Source organism: Bombus affinis, chromosome 6, assembly GCF_024516045.1.
Source record: "Bombus affinis isolate iyBomAffi1 chromosome 6, iyBomAffi1.2, whole genome shotgun sequence".
NCBI lineage: Eukaryota > Metazoa > Arthropoda > Insecta > Hymenoptera > Apidae > Bombus > Bombus affinis.
Window position 1 is genome coordinate 11310081 of NC_066349.1, and position 26022 is coordinate 11336102.

At 39.7% G+C, this 26022-nt stretch overlaps 1 protein-coding gene and 2 long non-coding RNA genes across 8 annotated transcripts in view; all 3 read right to left on the reverse strand.

Moving 5' to 3' along the window:
* The window catches only part of LOC126917434 (protein PALS1), a 129515-nt gene that overhangs the window by 34118 nt on the left and 69375 nt on the right, over positions 1-26022 (reverse strand). The gene's annotated exons all lie outside the window — the stretch shown is intronic.
* Positions 10-3004, reverse strand: LOC126917447 (uncharacterized). Its single transcript, XR_007710954.1, has 2 exons — positions 1720-3004; positions 10-1504 (listed from the first exon to the last, which is right to left on the reverse strand). It is a non-coding gene; the product is annotated as an uncharacterized LOC126917447 (long non-coding RNA).
* The window catches only part of LOC126917444 (uncharacterized), a 29783-nt gene continuing 7493 nt past the window's right edge, over positions 3733-26022 (reverse strand). The window contains exons 2-4 of the long non-coding RNA XR_007710951.1: positions 5890-26011; positions 3854-5245; positions 3733-3813 (exon numbers count right to left, since the gene is read on the reverse strand). This is a non-coding gene — a long non-coding RNA (uncharacterized LOC126917444). The remainder of the gene's footprint in view (positions 3814-3853; positions 5246-5889; positions 26012-26022) is intronic.

The following is a 26022-nucleotide window of genomic DNA, read 5'->3' on the forward strand; positions in this document are numbered from 1 at the left end:
CATTTGCGAGAACGAGCCTGCGTTTTCCTGTGCGAGGCTTTCCTGCCCGGTCAAACGATTATGCAAAAGCTCGTCCAGCTTAATTCAAGTAACTTTGAAGCTCTTTATCCGTTTGAAATATCCGTTCTATTCAATTTCTTGTCTCGAGTCGTGCGGTTTGTACGATTTCCAAGAATTTACCATTTCGAAATTTCTACTTTCGTTGGTCGAGTCGCTCGACTTTGTATCTTAAGCCTGAAAATTGAAGGCAGCTCTTATGCTACTTTAACTGTATCGAATTTACCAAACGTCTAGCTGGACAAATTTTACAGTATAAATTAAATAATAATAATTAAAAAAAAATTGTATCGATGAAATTCGAGCTTCTGGATAAAAGATAAGAAATTAATTTTTAATGTTCGTCCTTTGTATTTATATGAAATAGACGTTTTTGCGAAAATTTAAACGTTAACGTAGCGTAAATAATTGCAATAGGAGAGTGGAGTAAAATTGACTGGCGGAGCAGCTGACTCGACAACGTCGTTCGTAACGTTTTCGTTAAAGATATTTTCTCATAAATTATAAAATATCACGAAAGAAGGAAATGCAAGAGCGCGTTCGTCGCGAAGGAAAATTTATTGGAAAGATAAAGATATCGGACAGGTAAGAAAAACGCGCAGCCAGAGTTTCTGCAAAGAGAATAGGGAACTTAAATTATGAAAGAAGATTCTTGAAAGACGAGGAAATTGTTTAACGATAATAAGCAAAGTTAAGGTTAACGTTACATCGAATTTTAACAGTTTTCGAGCTTCGGATAATTAAATACTACGAGTCGGACTTGAATTCGACAATTGAATCGAACAATTTCCAGTAATATTTCGTGCGACGATAACTACGTTTCTTCGCAAAATTAGCTTCAATTAAAGCAATTATTGCGTTTCGAAGAATCGTTGCACGTTACTTAAATGTTTCAATGTATCGCACGACTTTGCCTGTTCCGCGTAGCTTCCGAAAAATTTTCATGAGAATCTGTTTTCTCATTGGCGGACGATTACACGGTAATTGATAAATTCGTTTCATACGATTGTATATGATTTTGCGTCAATTTTCCCATGAAAATTGTTACTCGAATGCAGCGTCCCTCTTTCGTAAAAACACAAAACTAAACTAAAACCTAACCTCGAAGTTTCCTCGAGTAACATTATCCTTACTTGGTTAAACGACCGCTTCCAAAATTTAATCTAAAGTCGTATTTCTAACATTCAATTGTTTGTTATCCCTTTTGTTCGTCTAACTCTATGTAAATTTTTGCAGTAACAATAAATGAGAAACTGATCAATCGGATGATAGATAATGGTTAGTTCTAAAATTTAATCTAAAATTGTACGTTCCTTGTTATCCCTTTTGTTCGTCTAACTCTATGTAAATTCTTATATCAACAAAAATTGAGAAAGTGGCTAATGATAATGGCCGGTTCCAAAATTTATTCCAAAATCGTATTTTTAAAATTCAATCGCTTGTTATCCTTTTTGTTCGTTCAACTATATGTAAATTCTTGCATTAACAAAAATTGAGAAGGTGATCGGTCAGATGAGACGTCCTTTGTTATCCTTTTTGTTTGTTCAACTCTATGTACATTATTGGATTAACAAAAATTGAGAAACTGATCAATCAAATAATAATGGCTGGTTTCAAAATTTATTCTAAAATCATATTTCTAAAATTCAATTGCTTGTTAACCCTTTTGTTCCTCTAATTCTATGTAAATTCTTGCATGCACAAAAATTGAGAAACTGACCAATCAAATAATAATGGTCGGTTTCAAAATTTAATCTAAAATCGTCCCTAAGTCGTCCCCAAATTAAAATAATCCCTTTTGTTTGTCTAACTGTACGTAAATTCTTGCATTACCAAAAATTGAAAAGTGACCAATCAGATGATAATGGTCGGTTCCAAAATTTATTCTAAAATTCAATTGCTTGTTATCTCTTTTGTTCGTCCAACTCTATGTAAATTCTTATATCAACAAAGATTGAGAAACTGATTAATTAAAACGCATTAAAACATTAACCCACTATTGTCAACAATTTCCCCACAATTCTACTCTGTATATCGATTTCAGATTATACGCAATTCTATGCTTACTTGCATTAGAACTTCGCTCGAATTTCGAGGTTCATCCAAGAACTGCCTCAAACCACGCGCCATCCTACAAACTTTACGCGCGAGATACGGACGAACCTGTACGAGCAAATAAATAAAATAACGCAGAACGCTCGTTCTCACGTTACTTCACCCTAAAAGTAGATATGCTGCACCATGCTCTGGGTCAGCGTGTCGAAATCGTAAAAAAGGTTGAGGTATGCGATAATGCCGATTTGTAGGACTGGCCATTCCAGCGAAAATAGCGAGTACTAGGTATTTGCCAAGACCGGCGTTAACGAGCATGAATAGGCGAGCAACGGTACTTACGGACAGGTAGACATAATTCCCTGTTCGACCTAAACCAACATCTCAGCAGCTTCGACCGTTTCAACGCTGTGTACAAACTTTGACAAACTGGCTGGCGATTCGAAGATTCAGCGAAAATTCGTACTTGAAATTTCTAACGCGATATAATACGTCCGTAGAAACGTAATATCGTCGTGCTTTTAATTGTTCGGCATCGATCGAAAAATGGCCGTAGAAAATACAACAAGACACAGCACGTGTCAGGAAACAAGTTGCTCGGGAGGAAATGAAATTATTCGATTTTTCGATTTGGCTTCTATTATATCGGCTATTTGTCGAGTTGTGCTTTCTATTAAGTTGTCCGGAAAGTTTCTTTCGTTTTATCAAGAAATATTCGTTTTTTAATAAATAAATAAAAATTTTGTTCTTTTATATTACTTTGTCGAATTACGTCGAAATCCATTTTCTTTTGTCGAGATAAACACCGTGACATTTCACAGACTTGGTTTCACGTTTCTATCAAGCTGCACTGTTGTAAAAAACACGTTTGAGAAAGAAAGATACTTTACCGAAAAAATGAAATTGTTCCATGTTCCATAGAAATGAACCGAATTTTTTAGATCTGTTTCTTCGATTTCCCTCGTTTATGAATTCTATTGTTTTTTTTTTTTTTATTTTTTAACGCCGAGTTTTTAAGAACGATACCTTTTTCAACGATGAATTGTTGATTTTTTATAGAATAAACATGCAATTTTTGCTCGTGTTGCTTCGCGTTTTTCGTAGAATTTATGATAGCAACACTTGCTCTGCGCTCGACGTGTATACTCGTCGTTGCTTGATTTTACCTACGCACCTCGTACGGGACTTTTCAAAGGAAACTCCGCGGGTAACAAATTAACAGGCTGCGCATGTTCATTTGCGCAAAAATACGCAAGAAGCATGGAATACCCAAAACTATATGAAATATCCATAAACTATGCGACCGATTAAAAGTTGAGAAAATAAAACTGGAAGTTGAAACTCGGAGAGGCGAGCTCGCGAGATGTTCGCGAGACGACGCGAAAATCTGCAACGCATCAGAAGATCGATTCCGAAAATCTAAAAGCAAAAGTGAAAGATTGAAATGTAAAATACGTACATTACGCTGTAAGAGAATTCCAGCCGATAAGCTTCCGAAGATATTTTTCGTATTCTCTGTTCGACAACGAATTGCGACAAGATCGCAACTGCAAACAAATAAAATTCTTCCAAATAAAAAAGAATTACTCGCACTACGATAAGAATCTCTTGGTCGCAGCTATCGTCTTCTTTAATTAATCGATCGTTTAATATTTCGTGAAATCGAGAGAATCCTATGTTTCGTTGATCGCGTGTCATTACCACCTAATGACACAATCCGCGATCATCACTTTGTCATTACCACCTAATGAGAAAATCAGCAATCACTTAGTTGCCAAGCTAATACACGACGAGTGCGTGCATGTGGATCAACGATTAAGATACAAGCGAAAATACGATTGGAGCGGACTGTGTTACACGTGCTTGAACAGCAACGTGATAAGAAAGAGCGGAGGGAAGATTTTTATAAATAGAATCGCTGTCCTGACAAATTGTTCCGTGTGGAAATCGCTGCGATATCGCTGCATAAAAACACGCCACACCGCGTTCCTCCTATTCCCGTTCGACTTTCTACTCTCAATTACACAGGATGCTTCGTAGACACCTTTTTAATTTCCGCCAAGCGGACCAAGTGTCTCCGCAAGAAGAGGGCAAACTATCGGTTTCTCCAGCCCCCTCGTTCTTTCCTCCGATTAATTTCCATACAAAGAACGATCTCCACTATTCTCGTTAGTAGAATTTACCAGACTGCTTTACCGGCTAACGTTAAATTGGCCAAATAAGACATTTCTATGGCGACGATAGCAGAGAGCAGAGGCGGAAGTGGAAAGACCGCTCGGACAGCAGTTGAGATTCGTTTCAGGACACGCGAAACGTTTAATCTGTTTCACTGTGTGCTTCGATGTTGTTCGATCGGTGAACATCGACATACGCGAAATTATCCAAACGTCGAGAATGCAAGAACGTTAGCTTTAAATGTAAATGGTGATTCAGTGGTGAACGACAACATCTACGCGATTAGAACGGGCATATTTATGCAAATTTCTGTTCTAACGAATATTTGAAAAACGTTACTTCGATAGAAATAGGTTTCGCTCACGAAATAGCGTAAGAAACGCTACGCTTTCGATTCGCGTGCATTTCGAGCGTTTTAAAAATCTTCCAATCTGCCATAAATGCGTGAAAATCTGTAGTTTAATCAGATTTGCTGAATTAACTAAGAAATTAATTTCAAACAATTAACTGTTTTTCTGTTTTCTGCCTACTGCTTATTGCGTGAACACGATAAGCGTAAAGAAAGAACAGTACAAGCAGCAAACTTGTTGCAATTTTTGTAGTACGTTTTCAACAGAATACCGCGTTTCACTGCGATTTTTCATCCCCGAAAATTACAGGATTAAATGTATATTTTATGGCTTATTCCGATGCAGTACATCGCTTAGAATTGTTCCACAATTTCCTGCTATCTTGATAAATAGTGCTATTGGCAAACCTAAATTTATCCAACTGGATTTATCCACATAGCAATCAAAATATGAACATATGAATGGTCGAAGCTAGAATTTCATAAAAGTCTGTCTGCAGACAATGATTCCTCGATTTTGATCCCACGATTTAAAGTAAACCTGGCATCGTTCCACTCTACCACAGTCAAATAATGTGGAAAAGAAAAGAAACGTTGTATGGTAGCTCCCTTCTATATAATAAGATTAATTTCATTTGAACACTTTTCATAGAAAACTCGTATCTCTATATATCGTGCGTGTTGTACAAAACACTTTGAAGACTGTCGTCAATAAAACTTCAAGCCAATTTTAACATCCTATACAACATGTTTTATACAACACACACAGTATATATATATTTTTTCATAATTGGTCTCGATCAAGATCCGTGTCACGTTACAGCTGATGAAATTTTAAAATGCTTTCTACGATACGTACAACGTTACACAACGTGTGACATGATTTAATCACATAATTCAAAAAGATCGAAAAATCTGGCGCGTCTGTTATTTGCTTCCTAAACGAAAGAAACATCGGAGACGAGCTAATATTACATTTGTAGACTCAATGGGACGAGATAATCGCCACAGTGTCAGTTACAGTTAACGAAATTTCGAATTGTTTCGAACAACACAGCCAAGCCATCGATCAAAAATTGTCCACGGTAAATTCAAGGACAGCGAGGCACCGTAACGCGCGCGAGATGTGTTTACAAAAGTCGTATTATCGTAACGTGAGACACGTTTGTATGCGCTTGAATAGGTTCGCGAGGCGAAAGATTTCGTGCCGAAACGAAACTTAACCCGAAGAAGAGTGAACGTGGTTTGAGACCTACCAGTGTAGCGTTTTGAGGATTCTCATGGCGTGGCTTCTCAACAATTCGTCCTTCGCTCAAACCTCATGGACGGACTCTCTCTCGAACGATCGAACTAAGAATCTCAATGGTTCGCTATATGTGCACACCTTCCATCTTCCTCCTTTCCTCTCCCTATACTCGTCTTCGCTCATTCGCGCACTCTCATATCTCTTCTTCCGATGAGAATTCCTCCTATTCTTTCCTTTTATCCTCTTCGTCGTGCTCTTCGTCCCGTTCGTAAGATCGTCGTATTAAACGATGGAAAACAATTTCCAGGATGAGATTCCTCTCCTACGCTGTTCCTCCTGTATCACCTCGCTGTTCCCGCCCTTTCCAACATTCCCGCCGCCCTCCAGTCGCACCACACGCACAGGTATTCCACCTCGAAGATCAGCTTGCCTCCTCCCCTCCACATCGACCCGCACTCTCGCTCCGGTTACGCACTGCCAGCGAAACACCGATGGATAATCAGAGAACACTCGATCGTTTGCTGGCGTATCGACCACGTTCCTTCGTTTACCACTTTTACGATCCCTTTCCCGGAAATCAGTTTCCCAAAAATTTTCACTCGTCGGAGAAAAGACACGTCGATAAGAATCTCGATGCTGTCCGATGGAGACGTTCGCGTTGCGGCTCGGTCGCTATCACCTTTTTGATTGATAATTCTGTGGAAGATCGGCGCTGATTGGATCCTCGAAGAACGAGCGGATGTATAGCTCGACCACTAGATACGGAAGACTGTCAGTGGCTCGTGCAGTCGTCCATCTTCTCGGCTTTTGGTTTTCGTAATCGATGGATCTGGACGCTCTTGGATATTCGGAGAAAAGATGTATCGTTGGATGACGAGATACGGAAGAATCTGAACGGCTGCTGCGAACGTTCGTACTGGCGGCTGTCGCGATGAATTCTCTGCAAGATTGACACTCGGATCGCTAGAGAAAGGATGCGTCGCTGGACGACGTGGAAGAATCTCGATGGCCGTTCCTCGCCAGGTTGCTACCTGGCTTTTCTAACGCAATGATTGTTACGCAGACTGAAATTATTCCAGAGAGGATATATCGTTCGGTAGACGCTACGAGACGTCCATGTTCCTTGGTCGTAAGCCGAGAGACAGAGAGAGAGGCAATAAGAGAGTCGGTTAAGAAAGATACGAAAGAGACGCGGAACGAAGAACGGGGTGAAGAAGGAAAGAAAGAAAGGAGGGACACGAAGAAGCGCAGACTCGGCGTGCTGGCGAAGGTGTATGCACCTTTTGAAGGCTGCATGCAGCGGCCACGAGGAAAGAGGAGAAGGAGGAGGAGGAGGAGGAAGAGGAGGCGGCCGGAGACCGCGCTATATCGTATGGAGAACGCTCGTACCGGTTTTGGCCCGCCGACGGACAGGTATTCCCGACTCCGTTAACCGCCTTAATTGCGCCCGGCTCATATCACCCGAGGGGGAAAACCCAAGCTTTTCGTTACCCTCTCTCCTATATTCTCGCGCGCCGCCCTTCTTCCCTTCGAGCAACGATTAAGGTTCTCGCGATGATGGTACGCGGCCGCGAATTCGCATTCGCCAGTCGCGTCCCCGATCCTCCACTTTCTCCGTGCGCTCCTCTTCGACCGCAGGTCTTCCACCGTTTTTCCTTCCAACTACGGCACTCCTTCCCTCCGACTATATATCGAATTTCATCCACTGGGTATATCAAAGTCCCGCGGTTTTCTTCCAGAATCCGTTCGTCGACTTTCCACTTGCGACGAATCTGCAAATCTTTTTACCGAAAACCTGATGCGCGTGTATGTATGCACGCGTGCACGTATATACGTATATGTATGTAGGCGCGTGTATTTAACACCAACTATATGGTCCACTCGTTTTCTTCCGAAGAACTTTCGACTGAAAGCGCGCTCAACAGCGACGATATGGAATTTCGCGAAGGGACTCGTGGACGTTGACGCTGTCGGAGTTGGCGGAAGAACCGGAATCGATGGTTTTTCGATGGAAGACGGTACCAGGAGCCGGGCACTCCTCTTCTTCTTCTTCTTCTTCCTCCTCTTCTTGTCCGTGGAATCCGGCGAGTGGCACTCTGTGGTTGTTGGACGCGCACGATTCTCCTACCACTCGACGATCCAGCACCCAAGTATCTCGGTGTTAGCGTGGATCAGCGCGGAAAACGATAGTTTTCACTTTCAAGGCCGACGTTTCCTTCTCGATGTTTCAAACGTGTCGACCGATGGTCGAAAGGGCCGCTAAGTATCGGCGTGTACGACGCGATACGATCGTGGAACGCACGAGGAACGCTGGCATCCCTCCAGCTTCGAACTGACGTGAGTTTGTTGGCTTCGCTTTACTCCGACCGAGGCAAGCCGGTGTCCCCTTCTCTCTTTCTCTCTCCCCCTCTCGTTCTTGTCTCTCTTCCTCGTTCTCTCTCCGCGTGTTTCTCTTCGTCTTTCCTTCCCCGCTTCCCTCAACCTCTTTACCTTTCCCGCAACGTCAATCTCTCTCTCTCTCTCTCTCTCTCTCTCTCTCTCTCTCTCTCTCTTTCTCTTCGTCCGGTCGCCACCACTTTTCAGCTGCGCGTTCCTACCTTACCTCCCTCCAATCGTGCCTGTTTCATACCCCTCCAACGGTCTCCACGCATCGTCAGGTTTCCTCTCTTTTTCCATCGTACTCGTGTTGTAGGTATTCTTCCTCTCTTTTCTTCTTTCTACAGCGTAGTCTCTTCTTTATACCGTATTACTATATTCTTCCTCTCCTCTTTCTTCCTTATCCGTTTCTTCTTCGTTCTATTCGTGTGTCGATGCCAAGTTTTCTTCTTCTTCTTCTGCTTCTTCGTCTTCTTCTACCCTTTGCTTGCCGTAAAGGAGCTGGCTTTGTTCGAACCACGAAATTCCGGCTCGCCTTTTGTTTTTCCCGATGTGCTTTCGCTCTTTTCGGAGTTTCGATCGCGCGCGGTTCTTCGGGCCAAGAAAAGTGACAGATTTTGCGTCTCAGCGGTGGCTCATCTGCTGGAATCTTCGGTCAGTGTTCCGTATAAGACAGTTTGTACTCCTGGCTTTTATTTTCTTTTTTTTCTAATTTATTTACTTATAATTCTCGATGAGAATTGATCGTAAAATTCTTCCAAATAAAAAATCTTTTTTTTAATCTTCCGTGGCGATTTCTTTCTCGTCGACACGGTCTTCGTTGAATTTTCCACGTTTGTTCGTCAGAATCGCGTCTCGAGTCTGCCTCTTCCAACGTTTCCATCTCCTGTCACGCGAACGAAAAATACCAGGTGGCGTGGACAATTGGCGAATCATCGTACGAACTGCGATTACGCGAGCTGTTGAGATTTTCAACCGAGTTCCTACGTCGGAACAAACAAATCATCGTCGATCGTCTTTCCAACGCGCTGTTCGCGGATCTTCGAATTTGCCCGCCTTCGGCCTGATTTCTTCCTTGCGAACGTCCTTCCCAACGTCCGATCGTACAATTTTATTTATCCCAGTCTCGTTCGTTACAGCGAAATTGTAGTTTCTTCGGGCTGAATTAATCGACCTTTCGACTCGATCCGATCTGAGCGTCAATTACGCGAACATGAGGAAAATCGCAAAATCGCAAAATCGACGAATCCCTCGTTTCTTCAACACGTCGGACGAATTCTTTTGCTTCTTTTCTCTTCTTTCCTCGTTCCTAACGTATTTCGCTCTTCTCCCTGGTCAGAAGATAAAACCGAAAGACACCCACGACACGAGAATCCTTTTCTTTCTTCGGTCGAGCGAACTCAACGTATCGACTTTCCAAAAATGTCACATCCTTTGCATCTGTTTGCAACGAACTTTCCCCTGTAAATTTCGTTTCCATTCTTCTGATTTTCCATTTACCGCGTTATCAGAGCGCGCGCGTTTTTCGAGCACCGTTCGAAACTCGCGGACCTCTCTTTTCTCTTCCTCTCGTCGCCGATGGCCTTTTCCCCTCTTTCTCTCTTTCTCTCTCGCTCTCTCAGCCAGCTATCTCGCTCTCGGTCCTCCCTCTCGCTCGGTGTCGTCGCTCCTGCGTTCCGAAGATCACGTAGCCTAGCGTTGAAGTCTCTCGGTCCTCGCGTACGTACACTGGATATCGCGAAAGTATTCCAACGCTCGTAGAATCTTTCTGCGTGTACACTTCACGCAAAACATTGCGCAATTTCATCGACGGTGCAACGAGACACACCTCGTCGTGTTTACATTGGGAAAATTTGAATGGGAAGCTGGAAATTTATGCAGAAGATACGCGGCGTGTTCGGTGGAAGTACGCGTGTACGTGTTGGTGAAAATTATAGGAACGTTCGAACAATTATTCGCTGTATCGATAAGTTACGGTACTCGGTGAGACTATCTTTGGCATTGGCAGCAGCCATTCACGCGGTGTATCAATTTTTCGCCGAGTGTATATTTTCCGACAAATGTCTCGTATGTCGCGCGTACGTTTTTGGATCGTTTTCAACTTTTGCTATTTCAATCGCGATAGTCCTGTCACGTTAGAACGTTCACAACATTTGCTAGAGTATAATATGTACGTAACATGTTCATGAATTGCTTCGTGGCAAGTGTTTGAATATTTCTCCCAGTCACTGTGTTTTCGTATTATACGAAACGTTATGGAATCCGACTAGCACTGTAACGAGACACGGCTAATACATTAGGATATTTTAAAACAATCTTTCGTTTCGTAAGCAAATTACAGATGCACATTTTTCGTTTCGTATTATTTTATTGAGTTACTCGGCATCCATTTGGTTCCGATAGAACGTAATTTGGTAAAATAATATCAAACGAAAAAATTCTTTTTTTTATTATTATTATTTAATTTGTATTTTACAATTTGTCCAGCTGGACATTCGGTACATTTTTCTAGCTAAGTGATTGCGGATTTTGTCATTAGGAGGTATTGACAAAATCCGCAGTCACTTAATTGCCAATCCGATATTATTTTCTTAGAAGAAACTTTTGAAAACGGAATTAAAATTAAATTAGATTTTAAAAATGAATTAAAATTTGAAACGGATCTGAAAATGTGTACAGAAGATACGCCAGATATTTAGCGGAAGCGTATAGTTGGCAATGATCGTCAAAATGTTTGAATAATTATTCACTGTATTAACAGGTCACGATATTTACCATGCGTTTTCTATGGCGTTGTATATCGTGACTGTACGTTTCAGTCTGTTCATGTTGTATACTAATTTCTCGATATGATATATATATTGAGATATGTGTAATTTTGTGTGCTCATATCAAGGGTCGAAGAAGAAATCGGCAGGTACGTAGAAAACTATAAGAAAAGAACGGCAACACATCCAAACCAGCTGGTTGCTGAAGCGAGCAAAACTCACATAGAAAAAAGAAAACAAGAAACACCCCAGAAACGATTAATTATTATAATTAAATAATAATAATAAAAAGAAAACAGCCCACTGACCTCACTAAAGAAATAAAATAGCCAAACTCGAAGATGGTATCCCACTGGGGGTAGCCATTCTCATGTTATTTAGCAATTAAGTTAGACAAATTTACCAAATATCCAGCTGAACAAATTGTAAAGTACAAATTAAATAATAAAAAAAATTTGTGTGCTACGCTAGATTAGCCGTGTAGTAGTGACACTCATATATGAGTATGAGTATGTAGAAGTATGTGCGTGCACAGCGTCTCGTAAAACAGATGAACGCAACTATTCCGTTGGTAATGTGATATAGAAGATGGTGAGACAAAGAGAGCGCTGAGATGCGTGCAAATTTATATCGACGAATATCTTATACATCGCATATTAAATAAATCTGAAACTATTTTCATATCAATTCTAAGTGTAATCTAAGTGTCCCTATACATTTATTTCGGCGATTAAAACATTTTGACTGCCACGCCGAAATCATATGTTTCGTCCAGGACTCCACGGGGGGTATTTTTATTATTCAAAGCATATAATGGCAAAATAATAATAAATTGATGATGTAAGATAACATTCTTCCCCAATGGATTTTTATCTTATAAAATTTTATCCTTGTATTATAACAAGGCTTCGTTTATTTCAAGGCTTTCTTTATTTCGTCGTAAGCAAAACCTGCAGAATATATCGTTGAAACGTGTACAAGATATTAGTAAACAGTATTTGCTCATTCTATATAGAATAGTAAGGTATGTGCACACTTTTAACTTCAATTATATGCATGATTATAAAGTAGTATTTATAATTATTTTTAAGCTGTGTTTATAATAATATTCGTAGATTAGCCCTCAAAGATATGGATGCAAACACAGTGCACCGTTAGATGCAAGATTTGTTCTCATTTTTTTTTTTTTTTTTATTGATGTTCTAATAAAAATGTTTAATCGTTCAATGGGGTACTTTTTGTTTCAAAATATCTTCTATTTATCGGTTATATTTAAAATGCCCTAACTGTCAATTTTCATTCAATTTTTACAATTATAAAAAGTTCAAGCGTATAAACAAAATATATTCGTAAAAAAACATGTTCTATACGTTATTTCGCGAAAAATGATCCGGGTTGGCTGCGAAGCTGAAATCCGTTCGGAAAATTTCTTCCTCCGCTGTCCCAATTTTCCACGCTGATTCCACGATTCTCTTACCATTGCTCGTGTTATTTACTGGAAAATGTTCGCCCGGTGCAACGTCGAGGATTGGGAAAATTCTGAGACTCGATGGCGCTCGAGTGGCTATTCAGAGCGAAGACAGAAAGTGATTCTGTTGCTTCTTATCCACTAGGGATATCGACTGCCAGACACGGTTTTCAGAACTTTCATCAGACGTTCTGAGGGCGAAAATTCGTGTGAACGATGGACGATGAAGGATCCAGTGAATTTGTATTTAAATATCGACAGGGAATTAAACAAAGAATTAATTATTGAAATATACCCGTTCAAGTACTAGTCGGAGAAAGCACGTGGATACACAGCAACGCGTAGTTTGGTTGCACGTGACGACCTCTCCGGAGAAGATTGAATTTTTCAAGGGAAATTGAAGTTTTACGATCAAAGTTCGCGTACGACTTTGGATTCGAAGAAAATCCAAGTTTCACTTGGCAAGCCAAGTTTTCTCCGTATGCATCGATAAATACCACATCTATAACTTAAATATACTTTTTTTCTTTTATTATTTAATTTGTACTTTACAATTTGCCTAGCTGGACATTCGGTAAATATTTCTAGCTTAATTGCTAAATGACATATATATGGCTACCTCCAGTGGGATATCATCTTCGAGTAACTTAAATATACTTGTCGTAAATTTTTATTTTTATCATTGTCCTAATAATAATATCCTAAACAATAAACGCAGGTTACGATTCTACAATATAACTAATTGCAGATGTATCTGCTATAGATCGATAGAACTCGTTGATAAGTATAGTTTCCTCAATGGAGAAATCGTGTACGCGATGTTCAAACCAATACGAGACTACGAGTTGAAACTTGGCAATACAGCAAACGCGACAAGACGCGAAATAACACGCGTATGCTGTTAGCGAAAGAACAACAGGAAAGTGATTGAAACGATGGAAGAAACGAAACGAATGGTCGATCGACCGTTTTAGAAAAGATAGCGCTTTCTTAAATAGAACGGATATTGGAATTTTGTTCTAAAAACGTGCGCACGATATTTTTCCCATACCTGATACCTGTTGTTCTTTTTTATTCCTTTAGTTTCCCATAGTCCGATATCGTCATCTTTCTTTAACGTTCGTCACATCTTTCTATAACGTTGGTAATTTTAATCTCTATCTTATCGACGAAACCTACAAGAACCATTTTTATCTCGTAGAATAAAGGAAAGTAGGAATCGCGATTGGCGGTCGATCCGGTGCAGAAAGGTGGCGATTTAGCAGGCCGTGCCTGTTGTCAAAGTGCAACATCGGTAAAACGAAAACAGCGGACCACTGCAGTCTGTCCATTCATCGAGCGTCATTTGCTGTAACAAAGGCGATAGAGAATAGGATCGGGACAACCGGATCGTAGCGCTCGACTCTTTGGTCTTCGTCTCGTTTGCTTTTTTCTACGTTGCCGGGTTACAGCGCCGGAAGGAGCCTGTTGTTTTCGATTTTCACAGGAAACCGACAACGAGCATATCGATTAGGTGAGAACGCCAACAACCAGCTCACAATAGAAACTACCAGAATAGAGCGTTGTAACGTCGTTGAAATTCATACACGATCCTAACTTCCAATAGAATTTCACCGACAATAAGGGAATATCGACCTCGCCAACAAACGTACGATCTGTTACGCTATGGAATTATTAGGTTAGCAACTAAGTGATTGCGGATGTTGGCATTAGGTAGTGTTGACAAAACCCGCAATCACTTAGTTGCCAACCTAATATAATAATATTCCGGTAACGTTCAGTTTTTCTAAAAAGATTTTTCCTCTCCACGTATGCGCTTACATTTGCTTTATACTTTATCATCTATTTTACGCTAATTTACCAAATGTCCAGCTGGATAAATTGTAAAGTACGAATTAAACAAATAAAAGAAAAATTTTACGCTATTTTTGCCAGCGATTGTAATACAGAGAAATACCATAAAAAGGACGAAAAGAAAGAAGATGGGAATGGTATAGAAAATTGTTAAAAATTGCCAGAGGACAGGGAAATAAACGACAAGAGTTTATCGGAGGTTTGCAGGTGATGAAAATTCGCAGTTCGTCCAAGTTTAGGACATTGGAGACGCATGGAGGGCGGACAGGAATTTCGCGTTAATTTCGCAAATAATTACGCACGGCTGTGTATCGCTTATCCCGATTAGAGCCTCGTAACTGCGTTTTTTCTCCGCTGTTGGTTACGTAATCGTTTCGTAATGATGCGGTCGAGTTAATTCGCGCGCACGCTCACCTGCAAATCCATCGATCGTACGAAACAGCTGGAATACGTCCGTTCGGAATTCACGTAACAATAGAAAAGCGACGCGGAACGGGATGAGAAGTGGTTGATTTGTCAAATAACGCGGCGATTGCGTAAAGGCTCCTATAAACGTTGAAACTTGTCGCGACGCGTCGACACCTATACGTTTTATCTCGAATCTGTCTCTGCTTATCTTCGCGTTGCCGATTCTTCTCAGTTAGCCGCGCGTCTTTCAAAATATCTGATTATTTTCCAATTCCACGTATTTATTCTCTGGTGTGTTGATTATAAAGAATGAAAAATCGAGCAGCGAATATAATTTGTTGGCAACTAAGTCATTGCGGATATTGTCAATACCACCTAATGACAAAATCCGCAACCACTTAGTTGCCAACCCAATAGAAGGAGGAGACGAAAGATGAGAAAAGTTTGAGAGAAAAGATGTGGTCAAATCGAGGCAGATTTTCTAATTCGGCGATTTATCGAAGAGAATACGAAGTACGGACGAAGCCAGTGATCGTAGAAAATATTTCTCTGCGGATTCTGCTTTTTAACATATTGTTGACCGCTCACGAGTTAACGCTTTGACTGCCATGCCGAAATCACACGTTTCGCCCGCAACTCCACGAGAGTATTTTTATTATTCGAAGCATATAATGGCGAAATAATAGTAAATTGATGATGTAAGACAACATTCTTCCCCAATGGACCGTTCGTGTTATTGGTGGTCACGGGTGACCACACTCGAAAATGGTATCCCGCTGGGGTTAGCCATCCATGTGTTGTTTAGCAATTAAGTTAGACAACTTTACCAAATGTCCAGCTGGGCAAATTGTAAAGTACAAATTTTGAAAAATAAAGAAGTAAAAATTAAATAAAAAAAAAAAAAAGAAAAAACAGCCAAATTAGCTACAGTCGAATTGAAACAATGAAAACCTTCCTAGTGATTATCGGTAATAGTATTGAAATCTCTATGCTGTAGTAATAAATAAATAAAATAATAAAAAAGAAAGTAAATAGTGTAGTATCATGGACGAGGGACCTGGGGGATGTTGTGCGAATTATAAACAAGCGGTTGCTGAGCATGTACGTAGTGAGGCTAAGACAAAAGACGAGGGATTGCTAGGGGACAATAAACGAATTAACAGCAGTACGAGTTCAGATGTCCGAGAGTGCGGATTGCGTTGACAAGAATCGTTGATTAATTACCTAGTCGTGTTAATTATTATACGCTTGCTGCGGTTAGTTCATGTTTAATAAACATTGTTTTCTGTTCAATTAACAGATGTTCGATCTACTTATCATTAATAAACTAATTATAGTAGTTACGTTAGAAACAAATAGGAGCGTTTAATAAAGAAAAATTTTTAAAAATAAAAAAGGAATTTCTTTCGAAGAAAGCAGATCATTTATTTCCTGCAAAATTCCTCTATCGATGCAAGTCGCTTTTCGATACCGACTTACCGATACAGATTTACGTACATCGTAACGCGTATCGTGAAACCTACCTGTCGATGCATACGTCGCAACGTGTCTCAGGTTTCATGATACGCGTTACAATGCATCGTGCTCATCGCGATCAGAAGCAACTTGTATCGACGCGGGAATCAGAATTGCGTCTTGGTCGGTGAACAAGGTCCGATCGGACACAGCTTTCGACATATCGCGGAGGGTGGCAACGATACCGAACGTAATTTACGGTGGACTCTGATCGTTGTATTTTGTTTCTCGGTGCTTGGCCCAACTTTATCCGACAGACGTTGAAAAGCAGAATCACGTAGACGCGAATAATTTCCATGATCGCTCGGTTCGTTCGTTGCTAGCTGCTTCGATAACGCGCAATTAGAAAATCCGTCGCTCTCGGTTAACCGCGTTTCTGGCCATTTCTTTTTAGTCTTCGATTTTGTATTCTTCGCGATCAATCTCCTAGTACCGATAACGACACTGGAATTGGGAAACGCCGGGACATTTCGAAATACGCGTTTCAAGCTCGGTATCGCGCCACGAACTGAAAGGAATCGATAACGCGGAGGTAAACCGAAGCAGATTACACGAAACTTAGGTGTCGATGCGTCGCAGCGTGTTTCAACGCGCGTAGGAGCCTTTACAACTTTTATATTCTTCCCGGTCTTTCTTCGTTTTCTTCTCTGTTTGCTTCCCACCGTTTGTTGGATCGGAAAAGCGTTTCTTCAATGTACTTTTGTGCGGATGATCTATACAGCAGAGGTTCGTTCGTTCGAACTCGTCCCCATACTTATTTCGAATTATTGAAAGTTATTCGGAAAATGTTGGAACAATCGAAGAAGCTTTCGCTGTTCTCGAAACGAGACAGAATTAAAACACGTTCGTCGAACGCACGAATCAAACGGCAGCAGATCGCGAAAAGAACGTCTGGCGATAATTCGGACAGACTATGGACGTTGATGCGTTTGTAGAGAATTGAAAAATGGAAGAACGCGCGTACGTTAAACGATTTATCATAGACAGACTTGTAGAAAATATACACACCGCCTATGCGTACTGTATGCAAAAATATAAAAAAATATTCAAAATATAGTACTCGTTGGTAATATAAAATGTCCATTTCTCTGCTTGTATCGACAAAGATATAAATTTCGCATGGAACGATCGGTCAACGTATCAATGCGTATCGATCGATGCATGCGCCGCGACACGTTTCAACCGAAGCTCCGACGACGTACGCGAGCTTCGAAGATCGCCGATGGGATAACGCGAGAAAAATCGCATAGTCGCATGGCCTCGCTGTTGTATAATCGAGCTACGCGATTAAAATGGTCCGCGTATGCGCGCGGGAAAACCTCCGCTGGATAATTATACGAATAGGCCGGATGCTCGGTGAAGATGGCAGATGTTTGAAACGGTTGGACGAAGTGGCACAGTCTGCGAACGTTAACAATGCCTGTAATTTTCTACCGCCAACACTGAGATTTTTCTAGAGTACTGGCGGTTAAAAGGACGAAAAGATGGTCTGCGAAATTGGTACGGCGAGTGAAACGTCGAACCAGAGCGTACGATAGTCGACGAGCAGGACAATAGCTCGTGATATTAAATTCTTAGAAAGCAAAGTTAGATGGAAAGCGTCGTTAGAACGGTCTAAGCAAATTTTCGGCTAGTTTAGCGCTTAACTGTAGTTGTTGGCGCTTCAAAATAAATGAAAATAAATCCAGTCATATACCTTCACGCTGTGAAAACAATTCTGCCCACAGGTGACCATAAATAATATTGCAATTCCAAACGAAGATTCAGCCAGATATCTGGCCATGATTCTGGACAGAAGAATGACATGGAAACGACACATGGTAGATAAATCCGAGTAACCCAAATTAAAATTAAAGAAATTCTACTGCCTCATCGGCAGACGTTCCAACTTAAGCGTTCAGAGCAAAATAATGCTGTTGTTGAGATATGCGTAATTTTGTGTGCTAGATTAGTCGCGTAGTAGTGACACACGTATGTGAATGTGAATGTGTGGAAGTAGTCTCGAAAAACAGACGAATGTAATTGTTTCGTTGGCAGTCTGGTGTGGAAGATGGTGAGAAAAGAAAGTGCTGAGACGCGTGCAAGTGAGTATCGATGAATATCTTTGGAATCGTTTATCAGATAAATATATAACTATTTTAATATAAATTCTAAGCGTAAACATAGTGTTCCTATAGCATTATTTCGGCAATTAAGATCCAAAATTCTCAACAGCTATATAAAGCCACATTAAAACCTGTTTGGACCTATGAGATCCAACTATGGGGAACATGGAAATTTTTCAACGATTCCGATCAAAAACTCCTTGATAGATGCACCTTGGTATGCTACCAACGAAACGATACATCACGACATTAAGATACTCACAGTTGAAGAAGAAATATCAAAATTCAATAACAAAAATAACATAAGAGTTAACAACCACCAAAACCCATTAGTTACCCAATTACTTGACACGACGGATCAGATCCGCAGACTAAAAGGACGATACCCTTTAGATCGAAGCATTAGATTCAACTAGAATCAAACATACTATAAACACTTATAATCCAAGTTACAGTACCGCGGCAAAATAATTTACTTATAATTCTCAATGGGAATTGATCGTAAAAAGTCTACCAAATAAAAGAAAAATAGTCTCGTGGTCGAATGCTTGCAATTTTTATATGTTGCGTTTGCTGGAGTTGAGGGGCAAGGAGAGGATCCTGATTGCCCTACGTAATGGGGAAAATGTAATGTTGGGCCATGTGCAAAGGTCAGGTCAAAGCCTAAGGGTTCACTGTCAGGTAATGTGGAATTTGTATTTTTATTTGCAAGAATTTTACGATCAATTCTCATTGAGAATTTTCAGTAAGTTATTCTGGCGTGGTTCTATGTCACGTTTAATAAATGTTTGTTTCATTCTAGTTGAATCTAACGCTTAAATCTACAGGCTAATGTCTTCTTAGCCTGCGGATCTGATCCATCGTGTCTAGTAATTGGGTAACTAGTGGGTTTTGGGTAGCGTGGAATGACGTGGATTTGGGTATGGTCGTTGTCATACTAGCGTTGTCGAGAGAGAGTTGAATCCGTAATGACGAAAGTTGCAAATTAATTATCCAGTTGTCTTAATTATAACACGTTATTGCGATTAGTTCGCGTTAAACAACCATCGTTTCCTGTTTAATCAACATTTGTTTAATCCATTTATTGCAAATAAATTAATTGTAGCAAAGACGTTTTATTTTATTTAGAAGAATTTTACAATCAATTCTCATTGAGAATTATAAGTAAATTATACTGGCGCGATACTATAACGCGAATAATAAGTAATTATCGTATGTTTCATTCTAGCTGAATCTAATGACTGTAGCAAAGATCCTACGGTATTGGTATTATCATAATTATTAATTGAATCCACCCGTCGTTTCTTCTCAATTTCAATTTCTTTTTCTTTTTTCTTATCCCACGACAAATATCATCGGACCCGTTGACAAGCGAACATTCTTCTTTCGATCGTGCTATTAAATGGCTGGTAATTTCGGCTCGATCCATTGTCATATCGACGTTGATTCAATAGCATTGAGCCGTGCTACCGTTAAACGTTCAGCTCAAAGCTCGTGTCTCGCTCTGAATTCGTCTGAAATTCGACCCCGTTCTATTCATTGCCATAGGAAACCTAGCGTCTATGGCGCCACGATTCCCAAGTCTACAGGTTCTCGATATCCCGCAAACAGAACCACCGACGCGACATTCAACCGACAGAGCATCCTCCAGACGCTGAAACCAACAGGAAAACACTTGCTCCTCTTAGAAATTTGTCTCACAAGTGGTTGCCAAAAGCCGACTCTCTCACACGAAAGTCCGATTACCTTTGGCGACGGTTGTCGAAAACGATAGGAAACAGAGAGCGAGGTGGTCGCGGCTGCACGATGGACGAGACGTTACGAACAACCTGCACGTTGCTGCACACATTGCGAGCCTCCGATGAAGAGAAACACGCACAGCCGCCGACAATCGGAGAATTTCCAGCGACCATCGACTGTAACACGTGTACTCGAGCACCGAGATTTCGGCTGTCGGGTATTTTATGGAGAAGCAACAGCGAGAACAATGCCTGGCCAGCGAATGTCCCGCGGGGAGGTTTCCAGTAAAACCAGATTCGAGTCGCGGAAATTGCCAGCCAAAAGTCTTTCGAGGCCACCGACTCTCTTCTTCTTTATTCTCGTGGCCGAGAACAGCCACGGAACAGAGTTCTGCTAGTCGCGTTACTTCGTCTTCTTCGTTGTATTAGGCAACTTTTTTTTTTATTTTTATTTGGAAGAATTTCACAATCAATTCTCATTGAGAATTATAAGTAAATTATTCTGCTACTATAACGCGAGCAATAAATGATTATCGTATGTTCGATTCCGATGCTGAATCTAATGTGTATTAGGCAATTAAGGTGGTTAGGTTAGGTAGGTAAGTTGGGGTTAGGTAGGCAACTAAGTGATTGCGGGTTTTGCCATTGGATGGTATCGACAAACTCCGCAACAACTTAGTTGCCAAGCCAATATTACACATACGCGGCGTATTCAACGATTCTTAGGGAACAACGAGAGCGATGAAGAGGAAGAATTAAAAGAATCTTTTAATTGCAGCTGCTCGACGAGTTATTTCGGATGCTGTGGATATGAGAGGCGGGTAATCGCCAGGCTCGTCGGAGCTGTTGTTTCTTTTTTTCAATAGCGAATTTTTTTTTTGTTATTTAATTTGTATTTTACAATTTGTCCAGCTGGACATTCGGTAAATTTTTCTAGCTTTATTGTTAATTAACGTGATTTCTCTTTAGTCTTGAAAATAGCGAATTTGAAGGAGGACAAGAAATACAGCGGATCAATTAAAAATATGGTGTTTTGCGATATTTAGTATAAGAAATCTGTCGTTCAGACTTCGTTTCGTTTTGCCTGTATTCGTAAGAATATGAATTTTCTAATCTTTTTCTGACGATCGATCGTTGTGTTCGTAACAAGCACGGGACAGCAATGTCCGTGGACTGCAGATTTTTCGAACGTGTTACACGCGACGACTATTTAGTCACAGGGGCACTGAACTCTTTTCCCTTAAGACTGGTTCGGACAGGGCCACTAGTTTAGTCGAGCAACGAGTAAAGCCGAATTTACACCGTTGATTCGTTGAAAAACGTCGCTTTCATCCTCGTTTCCTCCGCAGCAAACTCGTTTAGCAAATTCGTTTTACTCGACTAAATTACTCGCCGTGTCCGAGCCAACTTCTGCGACTTGTAGCCGTTTAATCGGCACGCGTGCTAATTCGAAAGATGTAATTTTCCTATTCCACTGGAAAACCTAGCGAAATCTCCTTCGCCAAATCGTTCTACCAAACTACTCGGCGAAAATTTTCCCACCTGTCCACACACGACAACCTGCTAAATTACTCGCTGTCCGACTAAATTACTGCACGCGTCTCAGCGAATTGTCTGTAAATCGTCAGATAAGAAAATTAACAAGACGCGTTAATTAATAAATTGTTGAGTGGAAGAGTATCCGGTGAGAACGGGCAAACGTAATATCGCAAAATATACGATTGTACGAAGTATATTTTAGCAATTATCTTTATTGAGATATGTATAATTTTATGTGCTAGACTAGGTTAGCTGCGTAGTAGTGTTACTTGTATGTGAATATCAGTGTGTGGAAGTATGTGTGTGCGCGGCGTCTCGGAAACAAAGGAATGTAAACTGTTAACAGTGTGGTATGGAAGAAAGTGCTGAGACGCGTGCAAACGTGTATCGATAAATATCTTTGGAATCGTTTATCAGATAAATATATAACTATTTTAATATAAATTCTAAATGTAAATTTAATGTTCCTATACCGTTATTTCGGTTATTAAGATCCAAAATTCTCAACAATCTTATATGTGCCATTGGATGAAAAGGAGCGAAAATCGCTGATGCAGACACTCACTGGCGTTGGACACTTACAGAGAAACTGGCGTTAAGAGTACTTCGGTCTTTCAAAAGTCTAATAGAATTGTTCATGTCGCCGTCGTCGACTAATAACATCGAGAACGTTACGAGCCTTTATTAAACCGATCCACCCTTTGACGTTGCCTAGCGTAACACGCGGTGCAATAACGCGGTCGTTTGAGACAGATTACACCCGAGCGTTCTGGTTTCATATCCGCGAGTTGCAGCGCAGAGGGTGAGCCACCTAAAAGGGAACGTCTATTTCTGGTGCTGCTGCTAATAACGTAAATCGTGTCAAGGGCAAAGCCGCATCATCTCGGGTCATTTCAATTTTCTCTTTTGCCTGTGTTCATCTGCTATCGTCGCGAGTTTGATGACCACGATAAGGACAGATTTAAGTATGTATGGGCTCGTTTCCACGTAACCAACATCGAGCAACTTTTTCTTCGTGTTGCCGTTTTTCTTGAGAAAGTCGCAGCTCGACACCGAATGTTGCCTCAGTGTGCACATAAAAATGTTTCCGTAAATTTTTACGAGTTTCTATGTATCTTTATACGTTTTCATAGCTTGTTAAGTTTCTTGTAAGTTTCTATAAGTTTCTGTAATTTTTTATAAGTTTGTATAAATCTTTATACGTTGCTGTTTGTTAAGTTTCTTCTAAGTTTTTATAGGTTTCTATAAGTTTGTACGTGTTGCTGTTTGTTGCTCGTTAAGTTTCTGTAAGTTGCTATAAGTTTCTATAAATCTTTATACGTTGCTGTTTGTTAAGTTTCTGTAAGTTACTACAAGTTTTTATAAATCTTTATACGTTGCTGTTTGCTAAGTTTCTCGTAAGTTTCTATAGGTTTCTATAAGTTTGTACGTGTTGCTGTTTGTTGCTCGTTAAGTTTCTGTAAGTTGCTATAAGTTTCTATAAATCTTTATACGTTGCTGTTTGCTAAGTTTCTCATAAGTTTTTATAGGTTTCTATAAGTTTGTACGTGTTGCTATTTGTTGCTCGTTAAGTTTCTCTAAATTTTTACAAGTTTTTACAAGTTTCTACATAAAGTTGCCGTTGGTTGGAAATGTTTTTTGGAACATGCAGCAACAAAAGGGGATAAAAAGTTGTTTTACTCTGCTCCAGTGGAGCCTTAACGTTAAGCTGCATCCTCGCTGAAGCAACAACGAGGAACATTTCACGACGGAAACAAACGTCTGTTTGGAAGCGAAACAAAATCCAGACGTTCCTCCGACTATGTCGTTTCAGTGCAAATAAAATGTTTCTACGAGTTGATGCTCGTTGGATACTGTTTGAAACATGCGACAACTGAAACATTCTACTCGTTGGCTTCGATGAGAACGTAGCTTTAAATCGTGGGTTTCGATACGACGATCGAAAGTACGTTAGAATCACGGAAGCTTCGACTAGAAGTCTTTAAGATTGCGTCAGTTGGCGAGCAATCTCGATTGTCGAGTGAAGCGACTGCAATTCACCTGTGAACGAAGAGCGGTGGTTATCTATGATCGATGAAGCGTGCTTTGCTCTTTCCCAAGGAGATAGCCTCGATACGAAGAAAACGAGGAAGTCGCGTCCCGAAAACTTCGTTTCTTCTTCTTTTCCAGTTTTTGCCCCGAACGATGTTTCCGCGAGGAAATTCGATCAACCGACTATTTTCCCTCGCTTTATGCCACCGACGTTAGTTTATTTCGGGTCAAGCGAAGGAAAATGTGCCTCCCTGATTTCATTAAATACCTTTCCCCTCCACGCATCGTGTAACGTTATATACGAGTGGATACTTTTTCCTGTCTTCGGAAGAAAAACAGTTCTACTCTATTATCGTATTTCGAGATCTAATTTCGGATAATACTTATATATATATTATTATCCGAATTATTACCTTTTAAGTTTCTATAAGTCTGTAAACGTTGCTCTTTGCTAAGTTTCTTCTAAGTTTCTATAGATTTCTATAAGTTTATATATGTTGCTGTTTGGTACACGTTTAAGTTTTTATAAGTTTCTATAATCCTTTATACATTCCTGTTTGTTAAGTTTCTTCTAAATTTCTATAGGTTTCTATAAGTTTGTATGTTGTTTGTATGTTGTATGTTGCTGTTTGTTACTCGTTAGATTTCTATAAGTTTTTATAAGTTTCTATAAATCTTTATACGTTGCTGTTTGTTAAGTTTCTTCTAAATTTCCATAGATTTCTATAAGTTTGTATATGTTGCTGTTTGTTACTCGTTAGATTTCTATACATTTTTATAAGTTTCTATAAATCTTTATACATTACTGTTTGTTAAGTTTCTTCTAAGTTTCTGTAGATTTCTATAAGTTTGTACGTGTTGATGTCTGTAGCTCGTTAAGTTTCTATAAGTCTTTATACATTGCTGTTTGTTAAGTTTCTTCTAAGTTTCTGTCGGTTTCTATAAGTTTGTATATGTTGATGTCTGTAGCTAGTTAAGTTTCTATAAGTTTTTATAAGCTTCTATAAATCTTTATACATTGCTGTTTGTTAAGTTTCTTTTAGGTTTCTATAGGTTTCTATAAGTTTGTATATATTGCTGTTTGTTACTCGTTAGATTTCTATAAGTTTTTATAAGTTTCTATAAATCTTTATACATTGCTGTTTATTATGTTTCTCGTAAATTTTTATAGGTTTCTATAAGTTTGTACGTGTTGCTATTTGTTGCTTGTTAGATTTCTATAAGTCTTTGTACGTTGCTGTTTGTTAAGTTTCTTTTAAGTTTCTATAAGTAATATATATAACAATATATATATATATAGTATCTGAACAATTGACATAAACAATTTTTACGTATTATTTCACGTATCATCTAAAACATTTTACAATCTCATTGTGATTACATACAGTTGTCACGATCATGTTGATCGAATTTAACGCCAATTTTCCAAACCTATATTATTGTACGTATTATATTAAACCTAATATACAGGGTGTGGCGGAATAACGTGCGCAAGCGGCTACGAGATGATTCTTACGAAAATCGTAGAACGAGTTTTACTTTTTACAACAAAGTTTTCTCATTCTAAGATATAATTTTCGAAAAAATCGAGTTTCACGATTCATCAAGTATACTGAAACATGGCTAATTACCAACTAGATTTGCGCAAACGATCGATAGGATGTTATCGTAGAAACGAAAGTAAGTAAAAGATATAAAGTAACATTTTTCAAGTTTATACTTTCGGAAACGAAGTCTCTCAAGAAACAACTTTATTCCGCGTTTTCCACTCATTTTCACCCGTACAACGACCGATATTCATATCCGTCCGATTTCCTATCTCACCAACGTAATCGCGATAGTCGAGTTTGTAAATGTTTTGCGCGATACGCGCAATATATATACACACAATGCTATAAAATACAATTTTTAACACGCCGACGTATAACGCATACAATAAATAGATTTACAAGTTGATTTCATATCTTTCTTTTTTTATTATTTAATTTATACTTTACAATTTGTCCAATTTGGACATTCGGTAAATTTTCCTAACTTATTTGGCTCCGTGATTGGAAAGAAATCTTGGAGAAGGTTAGAGCGAGCAAAACTCTCTCGTTCTCACACATGTGATTAGAATTCTTAGTTTTCCTTTCTTCGTTATCACTTAATTTGTACTTTACAATTTCTTGCAAAGCTGGACATTCGGCAAATGTTTCTAACTTAATTGCTAAATAACACGTGGATGGATACCATCTTCGAGTTTGACTATTTTATTTCTTTAGCGTGGTCAGTGGAGTGTGATTTCATATTTGACCGACATAATCGTGACAGTGGCGTCTGGTTGGGGCTAATGAAATT